Source organism: Macaca mulatta, chromosome 2, assembly GCF_049350105.2.
Source record: "Macaca mulatta isolate MMU2019108-1 chromosome 2, T2T-MMU8v2.0, whole genome shotgun sequence".
In the NCBI taxonomy this organism is placed as follows: domain Eukaryota; kingdom Metazoa; phylum Chordata; class Mammalia; order Primates; family Cercopithecidae; genus Macaca; species Macaca mulatta.
The window spans coordinates 34,712,485-34,736,337 of record NC_133407.1 but is presented as its reverse complement, the minus strand read 5'-3'; the positions used below and the strand labels follow the sequence as shown (position 1 = coordinate 34,736,337).

Genomic DNA, 23,853 nt, shown 5'->3' with positions numbered 1-23,853 from the left:
CAATGCCCTGAGAATGACTGCTTTCTTAAATTGTGTGTCCTTGGTGGCTGGTTTACCCCCTCCTAGTAATAGGCATTGCACATTGGCATTTCAAAGGCTCTGAGAGTTTCTGCAATATCAAATATGGTTTAACTTCTGTTATCTCAGGATAATCCAAATGTATTTGAGGATCCAGCCCTTTTTAATTTTTCATTAATACCTATTAACCTCCCATAGTACTGATGCTCTTTGAAATGAACTTTGAAAATGCTTTGCGACTATATGGATGAATACATTTTGATGTCTGCTTTTTCAGAAATGATAACCTTTATGTAGAAAATGGAATTTAGATAGAAACTTGGGTCCATTTATCAAAAACTACCTTTGAAAATACATTGAATGTTATGATAGCCAGAAGAAATTTCTAATTAGGTTCCAAACATGTTGCTGGCCTCTCAACGTAGTTATAGATGAGACCACTTTAAAACGAGGGCCATTCCATCAGTGAGTGAATGGGTTTACACTTCCAGGTAAAGAAGATCTGTTTTATCTCTCCAAAGACAAATAAAGCTATTAGTCTTTCCAATGATGGGATGAAATGAGAAGAAAAGTTCAATTACTTGGGAAATAAGCCTGATAGGATAGGGCAGTGGCCCTGCTTAACACTGTCAAAATCTCAGCTCTCTGCTTGTCCATCTTGCAAATGTGTCCCTGACTCCATCTCGGTGGAAAGAATAGGATGTCTTCCTTGCTGACTCAAAGAACCAAGTCATTTTATCTCCCAGGAAAGTGATCTACCCAAAAGTCTATCTATAATTATTATTGTTTAGAAGAAGAAAATTGATTCTCTTTGACAAACAGAGTTTCAGTGGTAGCAATGTTAGGCTAACAGCTTAGTACAAATTTTCGGTTTTCTCGTTTCATCGAGGAAATTCCAAACTGTTTTTCTCACACTAGATAATTAAGCATCATAACTCAATGAGGAAAAGATTGGCCAGGAATGGCTGAATCTATGCAGAAAGGCTAAGCGATGTAGAAAATAAGCTTCTGGGGACCAAAAGAAATCACATCACAAATAACTAAACAAAATTTGAGGGAAAAAGAGAAATATTATATTATCTTAAACTTGGTTTCTAGATATTTAGAGGGTGGCTGGAGTAAGTCTTGCATAAGGTTCCAGCCAGCAGCCAATTCTGGAGTGAGGAGAAGCCAGGATCCAGACCCAGGTCAGATGTGATGGTTGCCCAATGGAGCCAAGAGTGAGAGAATTCCAAGGATTGGCAAGGCCCTAAAATGTCCTGATGATTTTGTGCTCAAGGATAAACTAGACATTTAGCCCAAGTAACCCAAAGAAATGTTGTGGACACTAGACCAGAGCAGGGATCAAGACCAATAGTAGTGATAAAATGGAGGGTACAGAACCATGTATGTGAATCTGGCTAGATGTCTGAGTGTCTTTTCATTGTCTAAGGGTGGTCAGTCCAATCTATTATAAACACCCAGAATTGGCTTGGACATAGCAGTAGCAAAACTGTTTTGTGTGGATCATTCATGTATGATGGGTTAGGAGTAGCTAATTTCTCCATGCTTTTGGGATCTGTATTGTTCTCATTCTAAAACAAAATTTCAAGTCCTGAACACCTATGATGGTTGCATTAGGCAATAATTAAACAAGAGAAGCAAGTAAATGAGTTAGAAATACATAGTAATTAAGTTGCCTAGCTGTGCCAAGACTTCCTCCTGTCTGTCAGTAAATCCCACATTGCCCATTTGTGGTTTCCAGACTGATTAAGCCATACAAATGGAATCATCTGTTCTTTTCTGGTCTTCAAGTTCCTTTCCCTCCTCAGGGATCCAACGGAAGGTTGCCTCCAGGCATCAAATTACAGCAATCAATAAACGACCATGAGTAGCATGGCTCATTTAGAAACAGAGACACAGGCATTTTGCTAGAAGAAACAGTGATTACCTCTCATGGGTTCAGAGAATTATGGTACTTATCAGAAGTCAAAGAATGTGAGAACTTTCATGGCCAAATATTAAACTATTCCTTGGCCCTCAACCCTGTTCTTGCTGTGATTAACATGTAGGTGAATGGTACGCTCAATGACACAAACCAAAAGTTTGAGGAGTAATCTTTAATTTCTTCTTCCTCCTTTTCTTCTCCCTCAACTCCAACATCTACATAGATATTGAGACTTATAGTTTTTACTTCCTTAATATCTTTATAATCTTTCCAATGTCACAGATTTACCTGAAACTCTCATTGGACTTCTATTTCCCTCCCCACTTCATTCATTTTCTACTTAATAGCCTGAGTGATATTTCTAAATTGCTACTCTGATCATGTCATTTCACTGTTTAAAACATTTCACACTGAATTGCCTGCAGAGAGTTACTCTAGTAAATACTGGGGTGGATTGACTTTATAAAAATAGTGAAATACATAGATTACAAGATGGGAACTATAGACACTGAGACTACTAGAGAGAGAGAAGGAAGAGGGTAAGGGCTGAAAAACTACTTATTAGGTACAATGCTCACTACCTGGATGACAAAATCATTCATACCCCATGTAACAAAGCTGCACCTAAAATAAAAGTTGAAATTATTAAAAATAAATATATAAAATAGCATTCTGTCTCAGCTTTCATATAATCAATGCACAGAAAGTTACATAAAACATAGGAGACACTCAAAAACTATTCATTCAAAGAAGAATAAATGGACCATACAAGAGAATAAGATTTAAATTCTACCTTCACCCCTTTCTAGCTTAATAATCTCAACAAAGTTACCTAGCATTCCTGGGCTTCTGTGTCCTTCCAAATCTGGTTACCAACACCGGTAGGATTAAATGAGATGTACTTAGAGGACTTAGTCAATGACTTATTGGCACACAGAAATAATTTAAATGCAGTCTGTATTAGCAGCAAATAGGTTAACATGACAAAAGGTATGTACTTTTTAGGCATCACTTATACAGGGTACTTTACAAGGAAATTGGGGAGTTGTGACCTCTGACCACCAAGACTTGGAACCCACATCACATACATCACTCCCGTATTAATCAGGGTTCTCTAGAGGGACAGAACTAATGGACTATATATGTGTGTGTGTGTGTGTGTGTGTGTGTGTGTGTGTGTGTATGGGAGTTTATTAAGTATTAACTCACACAATCACAAGGTCCAACAACAGGCCGTCTGCAGGCTGAGGAGCAAGGAGAGCCAGTCCGAGTTCCAAAACGGAAGAACTTGGAGTCCAATGTTGGAGGGCAGGAAGCATCCAGCGTGGGAGAAAGATGGAGGCTGGGACGCTAGGCCAATCTCTCTTTTCATGTTTTTCTGCCTGCTTTATATTTGCTGGCAGCTGATTAGATGGCACCCACCCAGACTAAGGGTGGGTCTGCCTTTCCCAGCCCACTGACTCAAATGTTAATCTCCTTTAGCAACACTCTCACAGATACACCCAGGATTAATACTTTGTATCCTTCAATCCAATCAAGTTGACACTCAGTATTAACCATCACAACCCCTAATCAGTCAGTCAAAAGGCACTTACTCAGGGCTCATCATGCAACTGGAATTCATGTTTTTTAATAAGGTTAGGAAATCTTTCCCCCATATGAAATGAGGATTTTGCAATTTTAAAAGTTTAGTTTGATGTTCCAGTGGAAAGATCAACATCTATCGGAGTTTAGAGTTTGCCTTCTAAAATCACTTTCCATTAGAATTGTCTTTGATGAGCCATTACCATCTAGAATGGATCCAGTGACATAGAACAGAAATGTGGAAGTGTGGGACTCTATTAATAAGAAATATGATGCAATTACTCTTCCAAAGTAGATCAAGTATTATCCCACTGATGGATGGAATGACACCAGTAAAGAAAAGGGAAATCCTTAGATTTCTAAATCATTTTAAGAATAGGACAAGAATTTAAGGAATATTGAGTCCAGTTCTTTCTCCAGGTAAGATAGCCTTTAGCCCCTGGAAAATGAAGAATCCTATCTTAAAAAGGTAATGGCCATTCTCTGACCAATGCTTCTTACACTGAGGACCATGCAGAATAATTGTTTTTGTAAATCTTGATTGGATTTGAAAGGCAAATCTTTTCAGAATGCTGAGACTCTTTCTCCAAAATGCCTGTCTCCTCAAGGTGTCTCTCCAATGTGAGATGTGGACAGATTTCTGTTTTGTTTCACAGCACATATGGTGGATACTGTGTCTCAGCCTCTTGAGCTCTGAAACTAGCACAGCCTTTCTGTCTTATAACCCTGAGGTTGTAAGGTTATGAAGTTACAAATTATGTACCTAAGCTAAATTCTAAGTAAAATATGCATTTCTATATCAGTTCCTACTGATACTCTAAAACTTTTGAAGAGATGTATTACTTCCTTAGCATTTGTGAAAAGTGCTCCAAGATTCTTGCATAAAAAAATCCCACACATTTTGCTTTTGTTCACTCATTCATTCATCCAAGCAACACTTACTGAATCCCTATATTAGGTGCCCACTTTAATTTTTATATTATATAAATTTTTTATATTAAAAGAATTTTTAATATATAAATAAATATATTAAAATTTTAAATATATTTTTAATAATTTTATTTTATATATTATATTATATATTATATATTATATATTATATAATAATGTTAATATAAAAATATATTAAAATTTTTTATATTATTTAATTATAGGTACCCACTTTAATTTTTCATTTTTTCCACATATAATTAATGTCTGTCTTTAGCACTGGACTGTAAGATTTATATAGGTAGAGATTAGTCCATCTACCTTCCCGTATTTATTGCTGTTTAAATTGCACTTAGGTATCTTTTTTTGTTGTTCTTCTATATACTGCACCTATATCATTTCCCAACACAGTGTAGGTACTCAATAAAGACTTGATAATGAATAAAAATAAACCACCAAATAGGATTGCTTCCTGCTATGAAACAAATCCAACTCATTCAAAGTAGGTCTAGGAAATACAGACAGGTGGATATAGAAGTCATAGAGACAGAGAGTCCAAAAACCAAAAAAATTGTAAAGGAGAGACCCTTATAATTTCAGAACTTTTTTTTTTTTTTTTTTTTTTTTGAGACGGAGTCTCACTCTGTCGCCCGGGCTGGAGTGCAGTGGCCGGATCTCGGCTCACTGCAAGCTCCGCCTCCCGGGTTTACGCCATTCTCCTGCCTCAGCCTCCGGAGTAGCTGGGACTACAGGCGCCCGCCACCTCGCCCGGCTAGTTTTTTGTATTTTTTAGTAGAGACAGGGTTTCACCGTGTTAGCCAGGATGGTCTCGATCTGCTGACCTCGTGATCCGCCCGTCTCGGCCTCCCAAAGTGCTGGGATTACAGGCTTGAGCCACCGCGCCCGGCCTAGAACTTTTTATAGTAGTGCTTCATCAGAGGTTAAAAGTAACATGCATCATACCTCAATAGCCAACTGGTCCATCCTATATTATTGAGTATCTATGCATTGACTAGGAATTATGTTCATATTTGCAATTCACATAATAAAGTTTACTGAATCCAACCACCCATCTCAGTCCCCAAATAAAATAACTGGTTCTCACATAGATGTTACACCTGTAAATTTGGTAGAAGAGAGTGGTACAGGTTGAACCAGTGCAGAATGACTCTGATAATGAAGATAGAGTTCTCATTGAAAGCCTGGGGCATAAATCACTGTCAAAGCCTGTCTCTTTACTCTGCCCACACAACCATAGGAGTTTCAGTCTTCCTAAAGAGTAGTGAGGTGTGAAGTTAAAAAGGTTTGGACAAGCATTTTGGAGGCTCTGAGGCTTATCTGAGCTAACCAAGCCTCCCAAGGCCATAAATCTCCAATGAAAGCTTCCAAGAGTGACATACTTCTTGTGGAATGTCCCCTAGCTTGGCTGCAATCCAGAAGGGCAGAGATGTGTGAACAGACAAGATAAAGCCAACAAACCCATTGCCCTTCCATCCCCTCCTAGCATTTCCTAGTCTGGCTTATGTGAGTGTAGTAACATTTTAGGACTGTATTTGCCTACTTACAGCAATACTGCATTGAATTATCTTAAGGAAACAGGATGGCCCTTGATTGTTGTTTTCTGTCTATGGATGGGTTTTCTGTTGTTGTTGTTGTTGTTGTTGAATTGAAGAATACAGTGTGAGCCAGGATAGAATTGCCACCATAGCCACAAACCACAGACTCCTGGGTATTCTGTGTAGTGTTTCTGAGTATGTCCAGAGACCACATGCATCCAAATTGGCAAGTTGCTTGCTTCAGAGGCAGATTCTTGTAACCCACTCCAGACAAGTTAATCAGAATTTCTGGAGGTAAGGCCTGGAAATCTGAAATTTAACAACTCTTCTTAGGTATACTAAATTCTTAGGCATAAAAACTTTTTATTGTGATTCCTCCAATACAAATTAGTGTTTTAACAGATGAGGACTGAGGCCCAGAAGAATAGAATGATCTGCCCAATGTCTCACAGCTGGTTAACATCAAAGACCACACTGGGACCCAAGTCTGTGCCTTCCCGGGCCCGTCCTTGATTCTCTACAACATCCTCCACATCTCCTAGGGCATTCACCAAAGCATAGCACAAGTCCTGTAGAGAAGTGCTTTGAGATACTTGCACCATCTCTGGGGCATGTAATCTGAGGGAAGAGGAGAGCCTTAGCTGGACAGATTACATTCCAATTCTGTGCAGGCTCTCATATAAACAAGAGAGTAGACAAAGTATCTTTGCACCATTCGGTTGTCCCTTCAGGCTCCCAGCATATTCTCCTGCTCTACCTGTCCTTACCTTATGCTTAGGAGAGGGTCTGATATTAGTAATTTGTTCTTCTGTATAAATAAGATAAAGAAATGTTATACCGGCATATGTTGTTTATCAGGTACTAGTATTTACTTATCAGCAAATAAACTATCAGGTTTATTTACTCTTAGAAGCCTTCCCTATCTGCATTGAACACTCCCAGACAACCCTTTGCGCAAGCCTCCGTTTTTGCCACCTCCACTGCATCACTATTATTTATTTGTATGCCCATCACCAGCACTATAACATCAGCATCTTGAGGGATGAAGCTGTCTTTCATTTTTATATTCTCATTGCCAGCTCAATTCCTAGTCTATTGTAGTTGATTTAAAAAAATGTGTGTGTGTACATGTGTGTTTGTGCATATAATACATCCTTGCAACAACCTGGCAAATAGACAAAAAGTAATTCCCACCATAGAGGTGAATGAACTGAGTAGCCAAAGGCAAAGTGATATGAGGATGATTACATAGTTGTCCAGTGAAACAGAGGAGATTTGAATTGAATTCTGAATGACCCCGAGAATGCTGCTGTTTCCACCATACCAGAGCACTACCAAGTTCCCTTTTACCATCAAAGTGTTCTCTCTCCTGCAAGTATTGACTTCTTTAACCAATTCTCTGATTTTGGAAAAGGAAGTTTTGCCCCGTTAATGAAAACGTAGTGAGACAAATGCAAAATGTAAACTGAGAACAGATTTAGAAGAAAAAGAAAAAGTAGCAAAGTCCACAGCCAGAGTCTAGAATCAGATACAGAGCAAGATATAAGGAGCACACAGAGGTAAATGGTGCGACAGGGTCTGTAAAAGAAGTTTATGCTTTGAGAAGCCCCTTCTACTAAATATATGGTCTGAGTTTCAAGATTAGAGGAAGCCTCATTAGTCTGGACACATGGTGCTAACAAGGAAGGTGGTATAACCGCAAGATAGCACAGAGCACCCCATGCAGATTTTATGCCCTAGATGCTCCATGTTTCCTCTCGAGGCTGGGGTCAGAGTGGGAGAACAGGCTAAGCAAGGAAAATGAGTGGTGGATGACTGTGCGCAAACTCATTTACAAGGCCTGTACCTGGTGGTGTGCCCAATATTAAGAATAGATCTTAAAACAAAGGCTAGTGGAAAGACCTGCATTTTACTTGGTCTTGCTCCATCAAGTAAAGCAGACTTCTGATGCGCCTCCCCCTTTAAAGTTAACCCTTCGATCATTTCCTTGCAAATTTCAAACAGCTCTTTGGATATGTTCGTCTACAGGTCACTTGGCTACTTCACGGCATGGATCATGCCATACCCTTCTGCTATGCATCATCTCTTGTTTATACTACCTTTGAAGCTAATAACAGCTAAGGGCCCTTCTTCACTTTCATTGTATTAGAAGCTCACATGAAGCATTAACCCATAAACCAGGGAGAGGAGTCATGTTACATGGATCCCAAAAATTCCAGCACCATTCCTCTCTTTGCTGTTGCCTTGGTGCATGGATACCTTAGTGTGTGAATGTCAATGCCATCTATGGCTGCTGGACATCCCAGATGCTGATACTTGTACCATCCTTTCACCCTCAGCCCCCAAGAAACAACCCAACTGCAGAGAGATATAGATCAACCCTCAGGATGCCCTAAACTGGATTCCTGGGGCTCTTGTTTCATCAAAATCACTTCCTCTGTTCTCTTGACACATGTCATTATATTCCTTGCTGCTTTGGGAAAAAACACTCTTTAAAGCTGTCTTTTTATTTATAGTCACCTCCCTAGAACTGAGACATGAGTCCATGGGGACAGAACCTGGGGACAAACCTGAGTGATTGTCACCAGACTTTGCTCAGCTTTGCCCCATCCCTCTAGCATCCAGTCCTTTTTTCCTGGACCCATCTTGCCAGAATACTTTCACCTCACCTTAGGTTGAGTCCATCAGAAGATACTCAGGCCCTTGTACAGACAGATTTCCACTAGTACTGCCCACCAGTCTAGCCAAGGTGAATTCCAGGGATGAACATGACTGAAGCCCCAGCCCAGATCACCACTTCTGGAATTATATCTATGTAATTTTGATTTGAGAAACTCTCTCCTTCATTTAGGTCCTACGTATGGCCATCTTACAGGGTCTGCCCTCTCCTAGGAAGAGTTCTATTTCATTCCATTTGGCATTCTGCACTGCCAAATTCAGAAGTCCAAATCACAGTGTTCATGTTGTAAATGAAAGAGTTTTTTTAACTCCCATCCTAGCAGCTAGGTTGATGTCAGAGGGCTGTTGTCAAGTCTACAGTGAGAAAAAACAATAAAATTAAGGGACAATAATCAAGGGAACTTGACCCCTCTTCCCATGTATATAACTGGCCAAAATCTGCCCCTAATCAAGTCACAACCTCCAAACAAGCCAATACATATATTTGGTATTATTCTTTTTTTTTTTTTTTTTTTTTTTTTTTTTTTGAGACGGAGTCTCGCGCTGTCACCCAGGCTGGAGTGCAGTGGCCGGATCTCAGCTCACTGCAAGCTCCGCCTCCCGGGTTCACGCCATTCTCCTGCCTCCACCTCCCGAGTAGCTGGGACTACAGGCGTCCGCCACCTCGGCCGGCTAGTTTTTTGTATTTTTTAGTAGAGACAGGGTTTCACCGTGTTAACCAGGATGGTCTCGATCTCCTGACCTCGTGATCCGCCCGTCTCGGCCTCCCAAAGTGCTGGAATTACAGGCTTGAGCCACCGCGCCCGGCCCTATTTGGTATTATTCTTATAGATGTTTACAGTCCTGTACAAACCATTAAACTAATTTGTGTCAAACGTTGTCACTGAAGTTTTAAAGAAATACATCATTCCAAATACTAAATTAAGGATCGAATTCTCATAAACCCCTAATAATTGGTGGACCTAATTGTGATTATATGTATTTGCCTAAAAGCTCCATAAAATGACAGAGTATTGCTTGACTTCCTAAAGCTACAGTTAGAAGACTGTTCTAGACTGAGTGATATGAGAACACAGTTTGCTTTTTACATTTCTGACCCAATTAGCCTTTCATTTTGATGGTCTGGATTTAAAATTCATTTTGTAAATAAACCCAGTGAGGCTCCTCCTCAATGGACCACTTTGGGTAATTTTTTTTTGGGGGGGGGCAATTTTAAAGAGTATCTATTATCAAAGAGAAATTTTAAAACATATATATCTATACCATGTGGTCAGACATCCTTGAATTAGTTGGTTAAAAAAAAAAGAAAAAGGAAAAAGTGCCATTGGAAAGGTACGTAGCAGAAGTAAACTATGAAGATATGTGGTATAGTGAAAAGGGCCCAGGATGTGAAGAAATAAAGCCAGATTCGCAGCCTAATTCAATTCTTACTAGCTCTGTGTTTTGGAATAAATCACCTTCAGTTGCTTTATTGCATTTCAGGATCATCACCTATAAAAAATGGACTCTCCCGTCTCACGGACCTCTGGTGAGGATCACCATGAGACAATAAACATGTGACTTTTCATTGTCAAAGAGACATAATGACACCTAACAAAATAAAACAAAGGGAGTATTATTTATCAGGTATTGATATTTAACAATTTTATTGCTTTAATATAATTAACCCGGGCTTTGGAACAAAGATTGAAAAAAAGATAAAGATGCAATGCCACGTAACCGGAGGATTTTGGACAGGACCTCAGAGAGCATTCATTCCAATTCTCATTCCCAGACACATATTTTATAGAGTAGGAAACTGAGGCACGGAGGAGGTGAGAAGCTTGCCCAAGGTCTCACAGCATTATCCTCAGAGCTTGGAACAGAACTCAGGTCTCCTGCTTTCTAGCTCCCAGCAACCTCTACAATCCCTAAAGCTGTTTCTAGAATCCCATCTCTTCGATCCTGTGCCTACAACCCATGTCGACAACCATTAAAGCATATTATTCAGTTTGATTGCCTTCTTTAAATAATAATTAACCAGTTTATTACAATACCTTTCCTTCCCTTTGCAGTGCAGAGACAGGGCCAAACACTCAGAGAATTGTCATAGACTCAACTCAGGGAGAAAAGCCTTTTTTGTTTACTCATCAAATATTTATCTGAGTTCTTACTTGTGCCCCAAAACTATGCTAACCTTGATAAAAATCTCAGTGATCAGAAGTCCTTCAAGTGGTGGATATACTCACAAGCCAATGATTACCACGTAATTAGCAATATGTTAAAGCAAATATAAATGGATTACATAGAAGCTTAGAGTGTGGTATGACTAAGGAGCCAGGAGAAATTTGACAGATATTTCTGCTTTACCTGAAAAAAATGACAAGTTGTAACATTAAAAAAATAAAAATTTTAAAGCCAAGAGAAAAATAACATATTTCCTTTATGAGAATTGTGCACTGATGAGCAGCAGTTACGTTATTTGATGATCACAGTTTGGACAGCTGGTTTCTGCCCACCAGGAACTGAATCAGATTCAGATCCTTTGAACTCTGATGTCAAAGTGAGTCACATTTTCAACACCCTGGATATCCTTTTTGTTAGTATTATTATACTTTAAGTTCTGGGTTACATGTGCAGAACATGCAGCTTTGTTACATGTGTATACACGTGCCATGGTGGTTTGCTGCACCCATCAACCTGTCACCTACATTAGGTATTCCTCCTAATGTTAGCCCTCTCCTAACACCCCCCCACTCCCCGACAGGCCCTGGTGTGTGATGTTACCCTCCCTGTGTCTGTGTGTTCTCATTGTTCAACTCCTACTTATGAGTGAGAACATGCAGTGTTTGGTTTTCTCATCTTGGATATTCTATAGCAGCAGTAGTTGGTTAACCCCTCTGTTTCTTAGTTCCGTCATCTATTCAGTAGGGATGATAATAATAATGTCTCACTGAGAGGATTACTGTGAAGATTAAATGAATCAGAGCATGACAAATGCTTACAACAACACCTGGGACAAAGTGAGTGTTCAATAAATGTTGGCATTTTAGTATGAGAGGACCAATTGTGTGTCACTGAAAACTCATTTCAGAATATTACTACATGAAAACCAGGGAAGAGGTAAAGAAGGTTGTATCAGTCAGAGTTCCTCCCAAGAAACAGAACCATGAGGATGTACATATATTAAGATATTTATGACAAGGAATTGGCTAATGTAATTGTGGGGGCTGGCTAGGCAAGTCCAAAGTCTGTATATGAGGCCATCAGGAAGGGCAGACTGGAAATTCTAGGGCAGGAGCTAAAGATCCTGTCCACAGGTAGAATTTATCCTTCAGAAAAGCCTCAATGCTCCTTTTAAGGCTTTTCAATTAATTGTATCAGGCCCATCCAGATTATTGAAAAAAATTTGCTTTACTTAATTTTTAATAGCTATTTTGAAATATAATTGGTATATAAAGAATTGTACATACTTAATGTGCATAATTTGACGACTTTTGACATATACAAACACCTGTGATACTATCACAAGCTAATTGACATATCCAACACCTCCAAAAGTTTCCTTGTATCAATTTACTTATTTGTTTGTTTGTTTGTTAGAACACTTAACGTGAGATCTACTCACTTAACAAATTGTGAAGTGCGCAATACTATACTGTTCACTATAAGCACTATGTTGTGTGTTACCTCTCTAGAACTTATTCATCTAACATGACTAAAACTTTGTACTTATTGAATGACAACTCCCCAATTCCCCACCTTCCAGCCCCTGGCAACCACTATTCTCTGCTTCTATCAGTTTGACTATTGTATGTGCTTCACATAAGTGGAATCATGTAGTATTTGTCCTTCTGTGACTGGTTTAGTTCATTTAACATAGTGTTCTCCACGCTCACCCCGATATGGTTTGGATATTCATCCTTTCCAAATCTCATGTTGAAATGTGATTCCCAATGTTGGAGATGGGGCTTTTGGGGGGTGTTTGGGTCATAGGGGTGGAGTCTTCCTGAATAGCTTTGTGCCCTTCTTGCTGTAATGAGTGAGTTCTTGCTTTGAGTTCACACAGGAGCTGTTTGTTAAAGAGCCTGGCTCCTCCCTCACTCTCTCATGCTCCTGCTCTCACTACGTTACTTGCTGGCTCCCCTTCACCTTGCCCCATGACTGCAAGCTTCCTGAGACCCTCACCAGAAGCAGATGGCAGTACCGTGCTTTCTGTATAGCTTGCAGAACCATGAGTCAACCTAAACCTCTTTTCTTTGAAAATTACACAGCCTCAAGTATTCCTTTATAATGGTGTAAGAACAGACTAACACAGTCCCTGTTGTCAGAAATGGCAGGATTTCCTTCTTTTTTAAGGCTGAATGATATTCCATTGTATGTATATGTGCCACATTTTCTCTATCCATTCACTCATCAGTGAATATTTAGGTTATTACCATATCTTCACTATTATGAACAATGCTGCAATGAACCTGAGAGTGCAGACATCCTGTTCAAGATGCTGATTTCACTTCTTTTGTCTGTCTACCCCGATGTGGGATTGCTGAATCATATGGTAATTCTATTTTAAATTTTTTGAAGAACCTCCATATTGTTTTCCATAGCTGTTGCACCATTTTATATTCCCAAAAACAATGTACCAAGGTTCCAATTTCTCCACATCCTCACCAATACTTGTTATCTTTTGTGTGTGTGCATTTTAAAAAATATTAGCCACCCTAGCAGGTGTAAGGTGATATCTCATTGGAGTTTGATTTGCATTTTCCTGATAATTAATGATGCCAAGCACCTTTATATACACCTGTTGGCCGTTTGTATGTCTTCTGTTAGAAATGCCTATCCAAGCTTTATGTCAATTTTTAAATTGAGTTATTTGTTTGTTTTGCTATTGAGTTGTAGGAGTTTCTTATTTTATTTAGAAAATTAACCCTTTATGAGCTACATGGTTTGGAAATATTTTATGCCATTCCGTAGTCTGCCCACTAATTCTGTTGATTATTTCCTTTGCTGTGCAGAAGCCTTTTAGTTTGATGTAGTCCTACCTGTCTATTTTTGCTTTTATTACCCGTGCTTTTATCATTATATCCAAGAAATAATTGCCAAGACCAACGTCAAGACTTTATCCTTATGCATTCTTCTAGGAACTTTATGGTTTCATGTTTTATGTTTCAGTCTTTAATCCATTTTGAGCTGATTTTTGTGTATGATATAAGGTATAGGTCTAATTTCATTTTTTATGTGAATATCCAGTTTTCCAAACACAATTTGTTGAAGAGCTATCATTTCCCCATTGTGTATTATTGACTCCCTTCTCAAAGTTCAGTTGAATATATATGCATAGTTTTGATTTGGGCCTCTCTATTCTGTTCTATTGGTCTATTTGCCTATCTTTATGCCAATAAACACTATTTTAATTATTGTAGCTTTGTAATGTATTTTAAAATCAGGAAATGTGATGTCACCAGATTTGTTCTTCTTTCTCAAGATCATTCTGGCTATTCTGGGTTGAAAAAAAATTAATACATTTTCATGATAAAATCACTCAACAAACTAGGTATAGAAGAAATGTACCTTAATATAATAAAGACCATCTATGACAAGCTCACAGCTAACATCATACTCAAGAGTAAAAAAATTAAAAGCTTTTCCGCTAAGATCAGGAAGAAGACAAGTATACCCACTCTCATCATCTCCATTTAACATAGTCCTGGAAGACCAGGCCAGCACGGTGGCTCACGCCTGTAATCCCAGCACTTTAGGAGGCGGAGGCGGGCAGATCACGAAGTCAAGAGATGAAGACCATTCTGGCCAACATGGTGAAACCTCATCTCTACTAAAAAAAAAAACAAGAATTAGCTGGGCATGGTGGTGTGTGCCTGTAGTCCCAGCTACTCGGGAGGTTGAGACAGGAGAATCACTTGACCCTTGGAGGCAGAGGTTGCAGTGAGCTGAGATCATTCCACTGCACTCCAGCCTGGCGAGACAGCAGGACTCCATCAAAAAAAAAAAAAAAAAAACATAGTCCTGAAAATTCTAGCCAGAGCAATTACGATAGATGAAATAAAAGGCAAACAAATCAGAAAGAAGAAGTAAAGTTATCTCTATTTACAAGTGATATAATCCTATATATACTAAACCCTAAAGTCTTCATGAAAATAAACTGTTAAATCTAATAAAGGAATTCAGGATAAAATAAAGTTGCAGGATACAAAATCAACATACAAGAATTAGTAACCTTTCTATATATTTAAAATGAACTATCTGAAAAGGGAATTAAGAAAACACTTCCTTTTACAATAGCATTAAGAACAATAAAATACTTAGGGATAAACTTAACCAAAGAGTTGAAGGACTTCCACACTGAAAACTACACAATATTTATGAAAGAAATCAAAGAATACACAAATAAATGGAAAGACCTTTCATGTTTATGAATTGAAAGACTTAATGTTCAAATGTCCATACTACAAAAGTAATCTATAGATTTGAAGTTATCTCCAATAAAAATCTCAAAGGCATTTTTTACAGAGATGGAAAAAGCAACCCTAAAATTCATATGGAACCACAAAACCTTCTTTACTTTAAAGTAAACTGATTATAAACTGTGTAACCACATATATAAAATAGATTATTATTTGATTGAATAACTGAGAACTGTTAGCCAGTTAGCCTTGTTGACACATGAAGCTGACCATCACAAAAGCTAGTGTACAATAAGTTGGCATAGCACATTTCTTTTAATGGGTTCAAGGCAATCATAAAACAAGAATAGAAGGGAGTAACCCAATACCTCAGACCCACTTATCCATGCATTCTACCGACAGAGCTGAGGACCCCAGGGACAATGCACAGACTACTTGCCTTTGCATCCTTTTGTGTGGAAACAGTGAGCAGGTTCTTTCTCTGTATTGTTTGGTGTGCCCACTAAACCTTAGAGGATTCTAGTAGTTTACAGTTTCAAAGAATGGGGATTTTACACAGAGCAGACTCATGAGACCTTGATTCTAAGTTCCTGCTTCTATTAAGAGGTAGCATGGCATAACAACAACAACATATACATGTGTGTGTATGCGTGTGTGTGTGTGTGTGTGTGTGTGTGTATCAGCTATGACATTAGACACCTGGGTTCAGATCCACCTTTGTCACTTACCAGGTGTCTAGTCAAGTCACATTCCCTCTCCCAGCCTGTAAATGGCATCTGTGAATGGCAGTTAACCTGTAAATGGTAACAATATTGTCATGTCATGGTTATTGTGAAGAATTAAAGACCATAAACACAAATGGCCTGGGTTTGTAAAAGATGCTCAGTTAAGACAAGCTATGATGCTTAACTTCCTATAGTTGAAGGATTACCTAGTGTTAGTTGTGTAGTTTCAGGAAAGTTCCTTCATCTTTCTGTGCCTCAGTTTCCTCATCTGTAAAATAAGCATACAATAAGTTGTTCTGTGGATTAAGTGAGTTAATATGTATGAAGTGCTCTGAACAATGTCTGGCACAAAGTACACACTATATACTTTATAACCACTATAATTTGTGTTTGTGTGGTAGTGACGAAATCAAGGAGGTATGAAAACCGGATTTTAGTCCAACCTGTACTGGGTGAACTGGCAGAAGTCATTTATCTGTCATCAATTTTCTTTTCTGTAAAAGGAGGGGGTTAATTAGACCATCTGTCAGGCTTATGCATTTTAAAAGATTTTATACCTAAACTGCTCTGTGAGATGTAAGAACCTGAGAAGGTTTTCTGGCTTGTAGGTAGTTTTGAGGTGCTGTGCTCTCACAGATGTGTCAAGGCCTTCTTATTGATTCACACCAAGGACTCTGCCTCTGTCTCAGTTTTTCTGCAGGGTGGTTCATCTGTTGACTTTTCACCAAGATGCGTTCCTCTGTCAGCTGTATCAGAGCTGTCATGAGCCTGCTTCATGCCAGGGAGAGAAGGAAAGACAGTGTTTTTATTTGTCTGCTTCACTGTGTCTTTCTTCCTTTGGGATCCCGTCTCAGGAAGGTCAAAATAAAATTCTGCAACTGCCCGGATGAGGAATGCTAGCTGATTGAAGAAACAGGCTCCTGTAAGCAGCACTGCCTGCTGCCGAGAGGCCCCCGACGGAGTTCTGTCAAGCCTGACTCATCCTCCAGCTCAGGGAGGCCTGGTGGTCACTACCTTTCTCCCCAGCCAGAGAGTACATTGCAAACATCTTAAAGGCTTGAGGTTGGCAGTTTAAGGGGGAACGGTAATTCACCAAAGCATGATGGGAAATCTAATGGAGAGCAAAGAAGGGGTGAATGGGATGTGTGCCCTGTCCCCTAAAGAAGGGAACTCCTCCTCTTTCCCATTTCAGGGGAGTGTTAAAAAGGTTGCTCCCACTTCTTTTCTTCTATTGGCTTCTGCCTCCTTTGCCTTTTTATTTGCTCCTTCCAAAGGTAAAAGAGTAAGTGTCTGATGTCAAATGCAGGCATTTAGTGGGCTGTACTTACTATCAGGCAATGTTATGAGCCTCAAATACAAGGTCCCAGGAACCACTCTTCTTCCTCTTTCTATGTCTAAACCCAGCAAGCTTTCTTCTACTCCTTTCTCCAGGTAAGGAGTGTGTGAGTGCCAGGGTCAATAAGGAGGGGCTGGCACACAGAGAGAAAAGCACCTGATTGTAACAGCAGATCAATTCGGTGTTCTACAATGTGATGATCACAGTGCACATCCTGAGCAATTTTCCAAATGACCGACTCATTTATTTGTTCCACTGTTCATTGAAAAATGAGGTAGAACTTCATCCTACCTTGAATTAAAGGGGTCCCATCACTCCTATCAAAGCTACATTGCATTGCATAGCATTTCAAGCAGAATGAGCTAAGCCTTTCATTGACTTCATTTTGCATCCTATGCAACTAGAACTAATCTTAGCATCTCTGAATTAGAAGAAAGTTCAAAAACATCCCACCAAATGTTTGTAACTGTCTGCTTGACTTTCTCTACTGTGTTTTTTGCATGTGGTCCTGCAGTTTCTGCTTGAACATTTCCAGCAATAAAACACTTTTTAACAAACAGGTTCTTTTGTTTGGTACAGGTTTATTGGAAAATGCTTCCTTTGTTACTTCTTTGTAACCTCTTAAAATTCTGTTTTTCCTACTTTTGGAATCAGAAAAAAATAAATTATAATACCTATTCCTACGACAGTACTTTAAGTACTTGGATGGTTCTTAGACTAAGTTATGCTGCAGTAATCTCAGTGGCTGAAAGGTTTATTTCTTACCTACATATAGGTCATCTGAGAGTTCTATGCTAACCTCACTTAGGGACTCAGGTTGGCAGAATAGCCACGGTATTTCTGTTGAGCTCCACCACTCCACAGTATTTCTGTAAAGTTCCACCCCTAGATTTACCTTTCAAGCTGTCTCTCCACAGTCCTGCTCCCCATTCAGTTCTCAGTCATTGCAGTGGGCCATCTCACACTGCACTCTGGTCTGCTTTGTCCCCACAATATGGACACAGCCCCTCTCCTTTATTCTCCAAGTCACCATCAGCATAATGATGTTATGGGTAGCAGGTTTGGTAGAGTGTTGGGGTTAATGGAAGAAGGGCAAGTTGGGAGAGGGGGAACGGAGGGGAGACGTATCACCACCGACCCCACAGAAATACAAACTACCATCAGAGAATACTATAAACACCTCTACGCAAATAAACTGGAAAATCTAGAAGAAATGGATAATTTCCTGGACACTTACACTCTTCCAAGACTAAACCAGGAAGAAGTTGAATCCCTGAATAGACCAATAGCAGGCTCTGAAATTGAGGCAATAATTAATAGCCTACCAACCAAAAAAAGTCCAGGACCAGATGGATTCACAGCTGAATTCTACCAGAGGTACAAGGAGGAGTTGGTACCATTCCTTCTGAAACTATTCCAATCAATAGAAAAAGAGGGAATCCTCCCTAACTCATTTTATGAGGCCAACATCATCCTGATACCAAAGCCTGGCAGAGACACAACAAAAAAAGAGAATTTTAGACCAATATCCCTGATGAACATCGATGCAAAAATCCTCAATAAAGTACTGGCAAACCGGATTCAGCAACACATCAAAAAGCTTATCCACCATGATCAAGTGGGATTCATCCCTGGGATGCAAGGCTGGTTCAACATTCGCAAATCAATAAACATAATCCAGCATATAAACAGAACCAAAGACAAGAACCACATGATTATCTCAATAGATGCAGAAAAGGCTTTTGACAAAATTCAACAGCCCTTCATGCTAAAAACGCTCAATAAATTCGGTATTGATGGAACGTACCTCAAAATCATAAGAGCTATCTATGACAAACCCACAGCCAATATCATACTGAATGGGCAAAAACTGGAAGCATTCCCTTTGAAAACTGGCACAAGACAGGGATGCCCTCTCTCACCACTCCTATTCAACATAGTATTGGAAGTTCTGGCTAGGGCAATCAGGCAAGAGAAAGAAATCAAGGGTATTCAGTTAGGAAAAGAAGAAGTCAAATTGTCCCTCTTTGCAGATGACATGATTGTATATTTAGAAAACCCCATTGTCTCAGCCCAAAATCTCCTTAAACTGATAAGCAACTTCAGCAAAGTCTCAGGATACAAAATTAATGTGCAAAAATCACAAGCATTCTTATACACCAGTAACAGACAAACACAGAGCCAAATCATGAATGAACTTCCATTCACAATTGCTTCAAAGAGAATAAAATACCTAGGAATCCAACTTACAAGGGATGTAAAGGACCTCTTCAAGGAGAACTACAAACCACTGCTCAGTGAAATAAAAGAGGACACAAACAAATGGAAGAACATACCATGCTCATGGATAGGAAGAATCAATATCGTGAAAACGGCCATACTGCCCAAGGTAATTTATAGATTCAATGCCATCCCCATCAAGCTACCAATGAGTTTCTTCACAGAATTGGAAAAAACTGCTTTAAAGTTCATATGGAACCAAAAAAGAGCCCGCATCTCCAAGACAATCCTAAGTCTAAAGAACAAAGCTGGAGGCATCACGCTACCTGACTTCAAACTATACTACAAGGCTACAGTAACCAAAACAGCATGGTACTGGTACCAAAACAGAGATATAGACCAATGGAACAGAACAGAGTCCTCAGAAATAATACCACACATCTACAGCCATCTGATCTTTGACAAACCTGAGAGAAACAAGAAATGGGGAAAGGATTCCCTATTTAATAAATGGTGCTGGGAAAATTGGCTAGCCATAAGTAGAAAGCTGAAACTGGATCCTTTCCTTACTCCTTATACGAAAATTAATTCAAGATGGATTAGAGACTTAAATGTTAGACCTAATACCATAAAAATCCTAGAGGAAAACCTAGGTAGTACCATTCAGGACATAGGCATGGGCAAAGACTTCATGTCTAAAACACCAAAAGCAACGGCAGCAAAAGCCAAAATTGACAAATGGGATCTCATTAAACTAAAGAGCTTCTGCACAGCAAAAGAAACTACCATCAGAGTGAACAGGCAACCTACAGAATGGGAGAAAATTTTTGCAATCTACTCATCTGACAAAGGGCTAATATCTAGAACCTACAAAGAACTCAAACAAATTTACAAGAAAAAAACAAACAACCCCATCAAAAAGTGAGCAAAGGATATGAACAGACATTTCTCAAAAGAAGACATTCATACAGCCAACAGACACATGAAAAAATGCTCATCATCACTGGCCATCAGAGAAATGCAAATCAAAACCACAATGAGATACCATCTCACACCAGTTAGAATGGCGATCATTAAAAAGTCAGGAAACAACAGGTGCTGGAGAGGATGTGGAGAAATAGGAACACTTTTACACTGTTGGTGGGATTGTAAACTAGTTCAACCATTATGGAAAACAGTATGGCGATGCCTCAAGGATCTAGAACTAGATGTACCATATGACCCAGCCATCCCATTACTGGGTATATACCCAAAGGATTATAAATTATGCTGCTATAAAGACACATGCACACGTATGTTTATTGCGGCACTATTCACAATAGCAAAGACTTGGAATCAACCCAAATGTCCATCAGTGACAGATTGGATTAAGAAAATGTGGCATATATACACCATGGAATACTATGCAGCCATCAAAAAGGATGAGTTTGTGTCCTTTGTAGGGACATGGATGCAGCTGGAAACCATCATTCTTAGCAAACTATCACAAGAACAGAAAACCAAACACCGCATGTTCTCACTCATGGGTGGGAAGTGAACAATGAGATCACTTTGACTCAGGAAGGGGAACATCACACACACCGGGGCCTATCATGGGGAGGGGGGAGGGGGGAGGGGGGAGGGATTGCATTGGGAGTTATACCTGATGTAAATGATGAGTTGATGGGTGCAGCACACCAACAAGGCACAAGTATACATATGTAACAAACCTGCACGTTATGCACATGTACCCTACAACTTAAAGTATAATAATAATAAATTAATTAAAAAAAAAAAAGAAAATGTGGCACATTATACAAATGTGTATACAAATACACCATGGAATACTATGCAGCCATGAAAAAGGATGAGTTTTTGTCCTTTGTAGGGATATGGATGCAGCTGGAAACCATCATTCTCAGCAAACTATCACAAGAATAGAAAACCAAACACTGCATGTTCTCACTCATAGGTGAGAATTGAACAATGAGATCACTTGGACACAGGAAGGGGAACATCACATACCGGGGCCTATTGTGGGGAGGGGGGTGGGGGGAGGGCTAGCATTAAGAGATATACCTAATGTAAATGACAAGTTAATGGGTGCAGTACAGCAACATGGCACATGTATTCATATGTAACAAACCTGCATGTTGTGCACATGTACCCTAGAACTTATAGTAGTAATAAAAAAATATATAACATGAGATCTATTCTCTTAAGTTTTTAAGTGTACGATATAACATCGTTAACCATAAACACAACGTTATACAGCAGATCTCTGAGTCCAGCTAGATAACTGGTATTCCAGAATCTGCCAGCAGGTCACATAATGAAAATTCTCAGGAATGAGGCTTTGAAGGTGCTCCAACCTCATTCTGCCCTCTCCACTGACTGCCAGGCTGCTGATTTTCATCATCATTGTAGGATGTTGGCTTTTAAGGCTCCCATGAAGCTGGGGAGGAAAAGGTGGAAATATGTTGAGTTAAAATGCCACAAAGCATGCTGTTCTTATTAGTGTTCTGCTCTATTTTTTCAATAAAATCTCTCTGGCTTGCAAAAAAAAAAAATAAATAAATAAATAAATAATCTCACCTTGAAAATTAGACATCACAGTTTCAAAAATTCCTTACCTGTCTCTCCCCTCCTCCCACCCCAAACTTGAGTCCATCTTCAGCCCTCTGAGGAAACCCACCCTAATTTCTTCTCAGTTCTCATGTCTTGGTCCCACCTCTGTGTCTCCAGTTGTTATCAAAGAGAAAATTAAACTTGACCATTACTTTTTTCAGCAGAGAAATTTAGCTCCTTTTGTCTTAATCTCTTCCATTCTTATTTATTCTAATGCATTCTCCTTCCTAACCAAAGGGCTTCTTAATATTTCTTAGGCAAAATAATTATCTGCCAAATCCTCCATATTTAAAGAGATAGCAGAAGCTGAGAAATTAGTTTTTCTTGATGTCTTAAAAAGGCCATTGCAAATGTTTTTCTTTCCTACCAACCACATTTTAGAGAAACTTTCAAAGACTGTAAGTGTGAGGGTTAATATTAGGGGTCAACCTGATTGGATTGAAGGATGCCTAGGTGACTAGAAAAGTCTTGTTCCTGGGTATGTCTGTGAGGGTATTGCCAGAGGAAACTGCCATTTGAGTCAGTGGACTGAGACAGGAAGATCACCCTCAATATGGGTGGGCACTATCCAATCGGCTACTAGCATGGCTGGAACAAAGCAGGTGGAAGAAGGTGGTATAACCTTGCTTGCCTGCCGAGTCTTCTGATTTCCTTCTTTTTTCCATGCCAGATGCTTCCTTCTACTCTTCCTGCCCTTGGACATCAGAATCCAGGTTCTTTGGCCTTTGGACTCTGGGACTTGTGTCAGTGGCTTCCTGGGGGCTCTCAGACCTTCAGCCACAGACTGAAGGCTGCACCGTCAGTGTCCCTGGTTTTGAGACTTTCAAATTTGAACTGAGTCACTACCGGCTTCTCTCTTCCCACCTTGCAGACAGCCTAACATGACAGGACTTTGCCTTGTAATTGTGTGAGCCAATTCTCCCCAATAAACATCCTTTCATATATACACACCTCGTATTAGTTCTGTCCCTCTGGAGAACCCTGACTAATACAGTAAGCATGGATCATAAAGGGTGAATTTGGGAGTACTGAGGGAGTCAGAACATGAAAGACCTTGGAAGACCTGCTAGCCTATATACATTTTGATTTTAAGCAGGGAATTAACATAATTAGTGGGTTCTAAGGGGCATGGGAGTACAAGTGAGACAAGGAGACAAGCTGGGAGATGGTTGCAGTAATGCAGATGAGAAGGAGCAGTAGGAATAGAGAGAAGTGCTGGAGTCAAGCCATAGTTAGGAGACAGAATGGAGAGGACTTGGTGTGGGAGAGTGAGTGGAGAGAGGAATATCAGGAATGATGCCCAGTTTTCTGTTTGCAGCAACTGGATGAGTGTTGATGCAATTCACTGTGACAGAAAATAAATGAGTAGGAATAAATTTAGGGGGAAACGATATTTCATTCTAGACAGATCATATTGTAGATCTGTGAGGCATCCTGCAGGATCTGGGAACAGATTACCAAGTCAGATTTTTCAGGCAAGACTGGCCAGTGGGATCTGCACCCTGAAGAAGAACTAAGCTGCCTCTTAGAGCCCCAATATTCCAAGGAAAACCTCTGAGCAAAAGGTCCCTTTGCTGCCTTGTTCTTATTTGAGGTCTGATATTCTTTCCTGCAAATCTTTGGCTTCAGATGTAGAAATGATATCTAAAGTGCTTAAGACTCCAGTCCAGCCTCCACCCTTGGAATACATGGAGACCTTCCTCTTCATTTAGATGTGTGACCAAGCAGAGGGATTGCTGCTGATTCAGGCTAGTCACTCTAAAAAGTGTCACTCGGGAGCTGAGGATTTAGCCCTTTTGTTAGAAGTGAATGGTTGCAAAATATTTACCAGTGTGGTAAATATCTAGTATTGTCTGTGCACTATTTT

At 39.5% G+C, this 23,853-nt stretch overlaps 1 protein-coding gene across 2 annotated transcripts in view; it reads left to right on the top strand.

The window, feature by feature from the left end:
- Positions 1-23,853, top strand: part of CPNE4 (copine 4) — a 504,635-nt gene that overhangs the window by 420,796 nt on the left and 59,986 nt on the right. The gene's annotated exons all lie outside the window — the stretch shown is intronic.